Source organism: Meles meles, chromosome 17 (assembly GCF_922984935.1).
Source record: "Meles meles chromosome 17, mMelMel3.1 paternal haplotype, whole genome shotgun sequence".
Lineage (NCBI taxonomy): Eukaryota > Metazoa > Chordata > Mammalia > Carnivora > Mustelidae > Meles > Meles meles.
In genome coordinates, this window is record NC_060082.1 from 64,027,571 (window position 1) to 64,039,728 (window position 12,158).

At 41.8% G+C, this 12,158-nt stretch overlaps 1 protein-coding gene across 5 annotated transcripts in view; it reads left to right on the forward strand.

The window, feature by feature from the left end:
• Positions 1-12,158, forward strand: part of POU2F1 (POU class 2 homeobox 1) — a 179,583-nt gene that overhangs the window by 60,288 nt on the left and 107,137 nt on the right. The window lies entirely within an intron of this gene.

Genomic DNA, 12,158 nt, shown 5'->3' on the forward strand with positions numbered 1-12,158 from the left:
AGTTTTCATTTGGGTCTGGTTTAGATGAAGAAATGTAAGTTATACAGTTCTCCAGAGGTCCATTTATAGGCTAGTCTTACTTAAAATGTACATAAAGTATTTGGGAATGCTCTCCCAGTAGCAGAATGCCCAAGACTGCGATTGTCTGAATGAGGAATAGTGGCGAAAGAGCTATGGTGTGCAAGTTTAAAGTAATGCGTTTGGGGGAAAATATTCTAGTTAACACTTGTAGGGTTATGGTTTTCAAGCTATTGCTAGGGAAAGAGAATTGAAAAGTTATTGTTTATTATTATTGCAAATAGCAGGTTGATGTACTGCGACCAAAAGACTAGTAAAAGAAAGGTTATTGGAAACAAAAGAAAATATTTTTCTACTCTTACACCAAAATGATCTCCGTATGTTATATATAGATTTGGACACATCGCTTTGGCAAAGAAGGAAGGTCCAGAAGAGTGACAATTAAAGACCAGAAAGACAAAATAGTTGCAACACTTCCATCTGGTTTTTACAGAATGTAGGATGTGTAGGCTTTCATTTACGCGGTTGTTTATTGAGGGACAACTGTGCTCTAGGCCTTGTGCTGGGCTCACAAACATTGTTCTTTGTTGCCTTTGTCAAACAGGATACTACTGGTCTGTGTGAACTGTGTCCCACTAATTGTTTTTCTTACGCTGTTATGGGAAAACAAAAGATCAAGAAATACAACAGGAATAAAACCTTGAAATTGTATAAGATCACAGGTTTTAAATCTTGAATGGGTGGAATAAAGAGATGCAGAGTTTGGTTTTGTTTTATCAACATTTGGGACACAGGGTTGAGTAGGATTTGAGAAATGGGGTTCTAGAGCCAGACTGTCTGCATTTGAGTCTTGGGTTCGGAGCCTGCCTCTGTGTGTTTTGGCTGCCTCATCTATAAACTGGGCTGTTTTGAGGGTAATGTATGCAAAGACTTTAGAACAGTTACTGAACCACAGTAAGGGCTCAATAAATGGTAGCTGTTAATTTGAAGAACACTAGAACTTCTTAAGGATTTGGAGAACTAGATACTGGACAAATGAAAAATAAAAAGCATCCCCACAATTAATCAACATGTCCTTAAACAAATTAACTGGCAAACTGAAGATCAGATCCAGTGGAGAATGCCTTCCAGTAGAATGTAAATATTCATGTTTTTAGAATCCTGGGATATAATTATGGTGCTTGAGATTTATTAAAAGGGGTTTTTAAGGGTTGTTTGAATAACAAAAGATTGGCCTGCTCAATGTGGAAGAGCATTCCAGGAATCAGGATTAGTTTAAGAGGAGAGTCAGAGCTGGAAAGGGAAGCGCAGAAAACAGGATGTTAAATCCCTTTTGTATGGGTCTAGAGCAGTGTTCTCAAACGTGGGCACATTTGTCTGGAGACATTGTTTATCGCATTGCCCCGAGCTGGGGCAGAAGGGCGCCACTGGCATCTAGTGGTTAGAGGCGGGGGGTGCAGTTAAACATCCTGCTGTGCCCAGGATAGCTCCCATAGCAGAGACTTGCCAAAATGTCAGTAGTGCTGAGGTTAAGAGTGTAATAAAGGCCACCTGCTAATAGAAACCTACATTTATAATCTTATCCCCACCCCTTCCTCCATAAAACAAATATGGACACAGATTTAGCTCAGGTTAATCTAATTTGCCATGATACATACAAACACATCCTTAAACTGACCACCCTGCTCTCAATGTGACCTTTTTCCTTTTTTTCAATAGATCACTTTATTCCCAATGGAAGAAGATAAGAACAGATTTAGATTAAATGTATCAGGGATGTAATCCCAGCTTTTCCATTCATTTTCCATGTGCCATCAAGCAAATTGTCTTGCTTTTCTGAGTCTACCCCCCACCCATGTTTTTCGCCTATAAAATGAGTGTAGTAATAGTTACATCTAGAGTTGATAGATTCAGGGAGTCAAGGGCAGAAACTCAAATAGACACAGATTGGCCACAAATGGAGGGGAATCCCTGGGAGAAGGCCTCATAAGACAGGTTTTGTTATCCTAGCTCATACGCTGAAGTTCAAGATTTAGTCTCCAGTCCATCGGATTCAGAACCCCATTTATCAGTACGTGTCTTTAGACAGGACTCTTACAAACCAGGCTCAAGAACGCAAGTTTGTAGCTTCAAAATGTTTCCGTTGCTTGGATCTTCCTTAATCTTCCTGATCTCTAAATGTTAGTGTCCAGAACTCACAATCAGACCTTTCTCTCTTCTTGCCACTCTCTTTCCCTGGGTATGTTCCTGGCTGCAAATACTATCTGCAATTTAACTCTCAAATTTATATATTCTGCTCTGTCATCTTCCTTGATTTCAAGTTTTTGGTTTGATTTTTTTTTTTAATTAAAAAAATTTTTTATTTATTTATTTGACAGATCACAAGTAGGCAGAGAGGCAGGCGGAGAGAGGGGAGGAGGCAGGCTTCCTGCTGAGCAGAGAGCCCGATGTGGGGCTCCATCCCAGGACCCTGGGATCATGACCTGAGCGAAGGCAGAGGCTTTAACCCACTGAGTCACCCAGGCACCCCTTTGGTTTGCTTTTTAATAGTAAGTAGCTAATGTTACTGAAATTTCCATAATGCCAGATGCCTGGCTAAGTGTTCTACATACTTTTTTTAAAATTACAATACAGTTAACATATGGTGTTATCTTAGTTTCAGGCGTGCCATATAGTAATTCAGCAATTCTATGCATTACTCCGCTCATCATGGTAAGCGGAGGGTTCCTAATCCCCTTCCCCTATTTCAACCCCCCCACCACCTCCCCTCTGGGAACCACAAGTTTGCTCTCTGTTTTTTTTTTTTTTTTTAAAGATTTTATTTATTTGACAGAGATCACAAGTAGGCAGAGAGAGAGGAAGGGAAGCAGGCTCCCCCGCTGAGCAGAGAGCCCGATGTGGGGCTCCATCGCAGGACCCTGGGATCATGACCTGAGCCGAAGGCAGAGGCTTTAACCCACTGAGCCACCCAGGCGCCCCTGCTCTCTGTTTTTAAGAGTCTGTGTTTTTGTCTTTCTTTTTTTTTTAATTCAGTCAATACATAGTACATCAGTAGTTTCAGATGTGGAGTTCAGTAAATCACCAGTTGTGTGCTGTTTCTTTTTTTTCTTTTTCATTTGTTTTGTTTCTTATTCCGCATGTGAGTGAAATCATGTAGTATTTGTCTTTCTCTGACTGCCCTATTTCACTTAGCAGTATACCCTCTAGATCCATCCATGTTGTTGCAAATGGCAAGATTTTGTTCTTTTTATGGCTGAGTGATATTCCATTGTGTGTGTGTGTGTGTGTACACACATGTATATGTATATATCACATCTTTATCCTTTCATCTGTGGATGGACACTTGGGTTCTGTTGCTTCCATAATGTGGCTGTATTAATAATGCTGTAGTAAACATAGGGGTGCTCTTTATTCCAGATCTGCAAATTCAACTGTTTGCTAAAACTCTGCCATGGGCACGTCAACTTAAACATATTCAAACTCCTTCTTTCCCCTCCACTCCCACCTTTTCCCTTCGCGGGCTCACCTTCCTCGGTAGCACCACCCCCTCCCTGCTCAGGGCTCCAGCTCGTACCTGGTGGTCACTCCGCTCATCTCCTTCACACCTGTCAACGCTACCAGACCTTCCGTCTTGCTGTTGCTCATACCTGTCTGGGGCCGTTCCCTTAGCTGCTACCGCAGTTCCACTCTTGCCTCGGGACATGTGTTGGTTCAGTTTTCAGATTTAGTCCCTGTAACCTGCATTCATACAGCTACCAAGTGAACTATAAAAAATGGGCTTTTAAAATTATTATTGTAGTACGCTGGCTTAAAACCCACACAGCTTTAAGGACAAAAATTTAAGCTTTAAGTTGAGCTCAAAGTTCAGCTTGAGGAAACGATACTGTCCTTTTCCACCTTTCCGCCCTCACCCTGACACCTGCTCGCCGTCCCCTCCGACCGGCTCGGAGATTGGCCATTTCCTGGGCTGCTTGTGCCTCTCACACCTTTTTCCCTTCCTGTGTTTGACATTTTATTTATTCCTTTATTTTCAGCTGGAGTGTAGTTGGAAATGTTCTGCTTTCTCTGTTCTTGCCTGCCTCAGTATTCTTTGTTTCCCTTGTTTCCGCCTCTCAAGGAAGCCTGCTGCAGCGCCGACCTCGCGGTCAGTGGTCGCGTCTCGCTCCGCCCTGCAGCCTCCTCCAGAGCCGCGGAAGGCGAGGTTCACTGCGGCGGCCGACTGCCAGGTTCAGAGTAGCCCTGCTCTGCGCTGATTCGTCTCCTTGCGCAACTTACTCTGCATCGTTCAGTGTTCTCGTGTAGGATGGGAGTGATACTAGAACGTTCCTTACAGGCTTGTTCTTCTGAGAGTCAGTGAGTTCGTGTGTCGGACTCGTGGCACCCGGGGACCCTGACGGCGTCGCAGATGTCACTGGCACCGAATCACCAGTTTAACATGTTCCCTTTTCCAGTGCCTTGTGAGCTCTTTTGAGAGAAGGGACTAAGTTGTACTCAACTTAAATTTTATTAAAAAATGCTTGTTGGGTAGCCACTAAGTCAGGGCTAGCTGTAGGAGCCCAGACTGTGGCCTGCTTTTGTAAGGCCCTTGAGGTAAAAGAATGGTTTTTACATTTTAAAAGGGTTATTCGTGGTGGGGGGAAGAGGGGCAACCAAAATAGGTAAAAGTATGTGAGCAGAGAGCAGGAGCCCACAAGGCCTAAAATACTTTCTGCCTCTGGTCCATTTGTTCGTAGAGAGCGCTTGCTGGTGTCCGAGCGGCGCTGGAACGGTGGCGCTTGCATGGGCTGGGTGGGTCGGTGGACGGTGAGCGGGGCCTACAGATGAGAGGTGTGGGTGTTTGTGAGAAGAAATGGCAGCAACGTCGTGCAAGTACGCAAGTCAGTGGAGGAGGGCGCCCCGGCGGCTCAGTGGGTCGTGTGCCTGACGTGGTTGCGGCTCAGGCATGAGCTCACGAGATGGAGCCCTGCGCTGGGCTCTGCACGGGCTTGGAGCCGGCTGAAGACTCCCTCTCTCCCACCCTCCGTCCGCCGCCGCCCCCGCCCGCCCGCCCCGGCGAGTCCAGAATAATTGCTTTCTCATTTGGTGACATGGGTTTAGACTGTCTATTCTTTGTGTGCAGGGACATTTTCAGGCCCCGCATTTTTCTGTTGTATTTGAGAAGTTGGATATAGGAATGCCGTTCAGATTCCCAGGTACAACGTGTGAAAGAAGACAAGCATTTGCCAGCTCCTGCGGGTTGTAAGGATGAGAAGTTCCGGGGAGTTTGTGGTTTCCATGAGGCATTCCTGAACATCCATGCTGGTAAACAATAGTAAACACTGACTTTAAGTTTAACTGGCTTCATATATTTTGCTTGTATAGATTTGTAGAAATAGAGCAGGCTGAGTCATAGTAAATTTAGACCAGATTCTTTAATATTTATTTTTGCCATTCTTAGAGACTTTGGCCAAAGCAGTTTACCCTCTTATTTTCTATTTATGGCATTGAAACAATTTCTTTTCCTTTTTATTTCCTTAATGATTCAACTTTCTATTTGCTCTAAATAGTGTATGTCTTAAAGGTAATATCCAATTATAATATTGATTTTTAAAATTTTTATACAAAGATTTATATTTATTTATTTGACAGAGCGAGAGAGCACAAGCAGGCAGAGCAGCAGAGGGAGAGGGAGAAGCAGACTCCCCACTGAGCAGGGATCACGATGTGGGGCTTGATCCCAGGGCCTTGGGATCATGATCTGAGCTGAAGGCAGTCACTTAACCAACTGAGCCACTCAGGCACCCAAATTAATTAATTTTTTAAAAGTTAATTGGCAACTATTTGCATATTTCTAACATGAAAATACCAAAATGTATTTCACAGGTTGGTCAATTGCTGTAAGTCACGAAGGCAGGGGGTAGTGTAGTGAGAGCTGGCAGCCGAGTGCTTCAGCTTCCGCACATTTTGCTCTCTGGTAGACTGCGCTGTCTGCTGGTCCTGCTGTACTGGCGTAATGGATGTTCTTGGGTGCAACTAAGATCGATGCATTTTAGTATATGTAGTTCCCACCTCTGTATTCTGATTTGGAGGAAAAACTTTGCCCTAGAACACTGCTTTGTGGAAAAGACTTTATGTCTCTATTAGGTTATGTTTTCCTCTTAAAGGGATTTTTTTTTTTTTTTTTTAAACAAAAAATGGAGAGTGGCGCCTGGGTGGCTCAGTGGGTTAAGCCTCTGCCTTCAGCTCAGGTCATGATCTCGGGGTCCTGGGATCGAGTCCCGTGTCGGGCTCTCTGCTAGGCAAGGAGCCTGCTTCCTCCTCTCACTCTTTCTCTCTCTCTCTGCCTGCCTCTCTGCCTACTTGTGATCTCTCTCTGTCACATAAATAAAATCTTTTTTAAAAAAAATGGAGAATAACTTGATGTTTAATCTTTAGTGTTAAGCTATAAAATTTTCCTCCATGCTGCCATGAGTTTTAATAGTTAATGATGGTAGACTCTCTGGTTTAACATTTTTCTTAGACTTTTTCTTTTAGAATTCTGTTAAGCCTTTCACAATAAATATTTGTTGAATTGAACCTGCTGAGTCGATGAATTGTTTTGCTTTGCTTAAACACAGATTCTCTCACAAGTATAAAAGAAGAACTTGTGGCTATTTGCTGTCTGTACTGGGTTCATTCCTGTCTGTGATACTTTCAGGGTATTTCTTCTTATTTATTTAGATGTGGAAATGAAATGATACTGTAAATCAGTTGTTGGCTGTGATGTTAGTGTAAGAGCAGGAAGCTTGAAATTGAAAGATCAAGTCTGTGCCTCGACTCTGGCACTTTTGATAGCATTTGTGTTAGGGCAGTCTGCGTAGATGCCCTCATCTGTGGAAGAGAGAAGAGAGTAAGGCTTCATAGGGTTTTATTAGGATTAAATGGGATCACATTTAAGCCTACCTAGCATAGTACCTGGTGCATGAAGAGTGGATAATAAATATTTACCGACTAAAAACCACGCAGTGCTTCAGGTATGTCTGAAGACTGTTTTACTAGAAGTTTTATGGAATCACAAAACCTTAGAATTAGAGGGGCTGTCAGAGTTCAAGCCCAGCCTTCCTTGTAAGAACTTAATTCCTTCTCTGGTACGCTTGCCAGGTGTTCGTTTCCCAGCTGCTAGCTTTCGTCTTCAGACGGGATTCCTGGCAGGTTTTCTGGAAGCTCCGACTGGAGACTGCTGAGGGTCTAGCTTCACTGAAGACCCAGCCCTGGAGCGCGCTCTTGGAAGATGGGTTGAATCCACCGTGTTTACGAGGGTTTCTCACTGCAGGCATCGTGGAACACAGGAAAGGATATAGGGCAGCCACGGAAAATCATGAACCAAGTCATTGCCTTTAATAGGAGATTAGGGGAAGGTAAAAGGATAATGAAAGGAAGGGCCAGGGCAGGTTATGGCCAGAGAGGAGAATCCTCGACGCACAGCTTCAGTCTGGCCTCCTCGTACCCACCAAATGCGATACAGAGAGAATTTTAACTGGAAGTGATACACTCTGATTGACTCCATTTTTAAGTAAATGCTCTGATTTTTAAATAGTTCTCCCTTACTACTAACTTGAAATATGTTCCCTTTTTGTTACTTTCATTCTCTATAGCCTTACAGAGTCAATACCTTTCTCATCCCTCGTATCAGATCAGACACCTGCCAGCTTTACCTCTAAAACACATAGAGACTCGGTCCCTTTTGCTACCATCTGAGCTTAGGCCACCATCATTTCTTTTCTAGATTACTGTCATACGTGGCCCAGAATCAACCAGTAAGTTTCCATTCGTGCTGTCCTGTGTAGAGCTTTTGTCAAAACCTCTGTAGTCTTTCATCCTTCATTCTCAAAAAAACTGCAGAGAGCAACTGCCCCTGATCCTTATCTCCTGAGTTACAGTGAAGCTGAAGAAACACTCCGCTAATTCCTGTTTTCTTGTAGCCAAACCAGGAATTGCTGAGGTATTGTCATTGTTCAGAGGTTCCCTTGGGTTGCTGAATACGGAATGTCTGTTGAAATCCAGGCAGGGAGGAGAGGGCCCACGGCAAGACAAGGTCGCATGACAAGGTCGGGTAAAGGAAGAGCCACGGAGTGTGCTCCGGCCTGTGGGAACACAGAGGAGCAGACAAAACTCACTTCAAGTTTGCTTGTGAAGATTTAAATTGCTTGTTTTAAGCAATTAAAACTCTCAGACTTCTGGTACTACACCAGATTATTCTGAAGTGTTCTGCAAAATTCCTACAAATGCCCATGGTATATCCCTTTAATGTTTTCTTGCAAGATTAAGGATATAGGCCATTTCCCCAGGGCCAGTGAATAGGAGAGGGTATGATCATCTAGCTAATGGAGGGGCCTTGGCCCGAGCTACATTCCAGATCCTTCTATTGCAATGTCTGAAGACTAGACTTTTTAGGTTGGTGAAATGGAGCAGAGATCCCTTCATGAAGTTATAACTCTTTTTTTTTTTTTTTTATAACTCTTGAATACCTATATCCGTAGCAAAAGGGTGGGCGAGGAAAAAACCCACCCACTGGCAAAGTATAGCAGTGAAGTCTTTTTTAACTTTAGATCTAGGGAGATGTCATCCTGAGAATTCATATCAGAGCTCTTTTTAAAATACAGATTCCAAGTTTGAATTTATGCCACCTATGTGGTCTGGGAAACCAGGAATAAGAAATAAAAGTGATCTTGGGGTAGAAGTGCCTCAGTGGGGTAGAGGCCAATATATGGTCTTTTTGAAGGAACGTTCTTTCAACCCAGGCTTCTCAGACTCCTCCTCCAGAGCCTGTATCCTCAGATGATAGAACCTAGGAAGGAAGAAGCCAACATCAGAGTTGCAGCAAAACAACCAACGATAGAGGTAGACTCTGCCCATCTCCATGGACCTCAGATTATTGCAATTGGTCAGATTATCATTCAAATTAACATACAAATGTTTTAATAATAAAAGAGGGGGGTTGAAAACCTGGGCAAGAAGCAAAGTAAAAAATGACAAGGTAGATTTGGCAAAGGAGCAATTTCTAGAAAGGAAAAAAAAATAGAAACTCAGTGGACAATAGTGGATCACAAACTTTTTAAAGAGTGAATTAATAATAGAGCTCAGGAGATTAACCAGATGTAGTACTAGTAGTTATGGATGAAAGACAGGAATGAGAAGGTAAGAGATTTGGAGGATGGGATGAGAAGGTTTAAAATGAATCTAATTTTGGAGTTCAGAGAGAATAGAAGTAGTTCTCAGCTATTGTCAATTCAAATACTATATAATGGTTGAGAATTCTCTAGAATTGATGAAAGGCATGAATTCTCAGCTTTAGGAAACACAATGAAACCCTAAGTAGGATAGGTAAAAATTCTGTCCCTAGATATATTATAGTGAAACTGCAGAAAATCAAATATAAAGAAAGAATCTTTAATAGGGGACAGGAAGAATAGATCATTGCCCACACAGAGCCACATTTCACAGTACTCAGTAGCAGTAATGGAACCCTGAAGACAATGAAATTATAAAATGCTGAGAGAAAATAACTATCAGCCTTAAAATTTTTTACCCAGCTAAACTTTTATTTGAGAATAAAGATGAATTGACATTTTGGACAAATAAAAACTGAATTCACTGCTGTCATACCTTCACTGAAGGAACTTCTAAATGATGTACTTAAAGAAGGAAATTGAACTCGGATGGAAAGACTGAGATTCCAGAGGAAGTGAAGCAGATACTGGTCACTTGGGTAAATCTAAGTAACCTCTATACACCTGTTTTAAGATGTTGGTACTTAGTAAATGCTTGATTGACGGGTAGTTGGTCCATCAGTTTTCCTGAAATAGTGTGCTCTGTGCTCTCTCATTCCTGCGTGGCAAAGGGGGACACTGACTTCTTAATTTAGAATTTTTCAAGGGAAGCTGGAATTTCAACAGGACTCCCAACATGGTTAGTCTTATTTTACAAAGTTAGGAGGCACATTCAGTCTCTTGGATGTGATTTAGAATGGCTGAATTTCTTGAAAGATTTCTATTTATTGGTTGCAGAGCAAATTTTTTTTTTAAGATTTTATTTATTTATTTGACAGATCACAAGCAGACAGAGAGGCAGGCAGAGAGAGAGGAGGAAGCAGGCTCCCTGCTGAGCAGAGAGCCTGATCCTGGGCCGGATCCCAGAACCCTGAGATCATGACCTGAGCCGAAGGCAGAGGCTTAACCCACTGAGCCACCCAGGCACCCCTGGTTGCAGAGCAAATTTTAATTTAGGTATCAACGAACTTTACCCCTGTTTACCAAGATCCTAAATGTCACTCTTGATTTTTATTTGAAGATTTGAAATTCTATTCAAAATGTTCTCAGATTTTACTTCCTTTATTTAAAAGACAGTTCTAGATTTATTGTTTCTGAGAACCCATGCTAATCTAGGGCAAATTTTAAAATAATAAATGAAATAGAACTTGATACTCTTTAACTGGCCAAGAACATCACACCAGAAACCACTCTTTCTCTCTTATGGTCCTGGCTCTAAAAAAGTATTTGCTAGACAGAATTTTTTTAACTGTTGAAATTCAGCTATGCTATCAGTAGTATTCTTACAGTAGGATTTTGTTAGCAGGGCCAAAGTCAATAGATGAGTTCTCTCACCACATGTTTTTATATATTTTTGAAATAGTTTTTATTTTTAAGATTTTACTTATTTATTTGACAGAGATCACAAGTAGAGAGGCAGGCAGAGAGAGGGGGGGAAGCAGGCTCCCCACTGAGCAGAGAGCCTGATGCGGGGCTTGATCCCAGGACCCAGAGACCATGACCTGAGCCGAAGGCAGAGGCTTAACCCACTGAGCCACCCAGGCGCTCCTGAAATAGTTTCTTTTAAGGAGTTTTGTGGACTTAAGTTGATATCCTTGATCCACCACTTATTGGACTTTCTGGGCACCATTCATTTATTTATCGAGCAGGTATTTTTGTGCACCTGTCAGGTTCTTGCCTGCGCTGAGGTTGCTGTAGTGAACAAGATTAATAAGGTGCCTGTGCTCAGGAAGCTTGCCTTCTAGTGGGGCAAGTAAATGAGTTTTAAAATGATCAGAAGCACATAAAAAGACTAAAATAGGGTGTCATGATAGTAACTTGGGGGGAGGGGCGTGTGTTTTGGGTTGAATGGTCAGGGAAGGCCTCTTTGAGGAGATGACCATCAGAGCCTGGAAGAGAGACGAGGCCTCCTGAGCAGGAAGCCTCCTAGGCTGACAGAACAGAAATTGCAACGCTGTGACACCCGTATGAGCTGGTGTTTCTAAGTGCTGTGGGAGCATATTAATGTGGTGGTTTAAAATGACCTTACATTGTGTAGAAATTGATTTTGATTTTATAATGGTGTGAGAATCACACTAGAGTGTCATAACTTCAATTCATATCTTTTACTGGCCCAAGTGTTGCTGCTGTAATTTTTACTCTGTTCTGTTTTCAGCTGGTGAACTCAGTAACGTTTGGTTGGAGATGTTTGATTTATTTGCTGGCATGGTCTGTTTTCATTTGGGCGGTTTGTAGTGATCCCCCTGTAATATAAAAACATGAAAATATTTGCTACATTTAGTCAAATTATAAATCTAGTTTTTTACAGAGGGAGATAAGAGAGAATAACAAATGATCATTGTTTCTTACACATGGAAAAAACTTTAAAGGGAGTATCCAAAATGTCAAATTATGCTATAGAATTTAAGCATCTAGTCTCTTTTCTTTAGAATAAACTTAATTTCATAAATATCTAGTTATTTAGTTATTCTACATAAATAAGAAACCCTTAAAATCACAGGAAAACTATGTTTTCTCTTTTATTTTGAAATATACATATATTTGTACCCTTCTGTCAGAAAGTAAATACTTTTTTTTAGCTCTTACTCTGAGTTCTGTGCGGTCTGTTCTAGCTCTTCAGCCTGCCAGACTGAAGCTTTCCAAGGTCAGAATCCTGTCTCATGTCTGGTCCCATGGAGCAGAGTGCAGGGCGTTATACATAACAATCTCTTAAAATTGTTTGAGTGCCTGAATGAACGAATGAGTGAATATATGAACATTTACTATGAAGGTAGTCTTTGGAGAATAATGAACTAATAATCGGTATACTTAAAAAAATAGATATTGATTGCTTTTTTAAAAAGTGTGTTTATC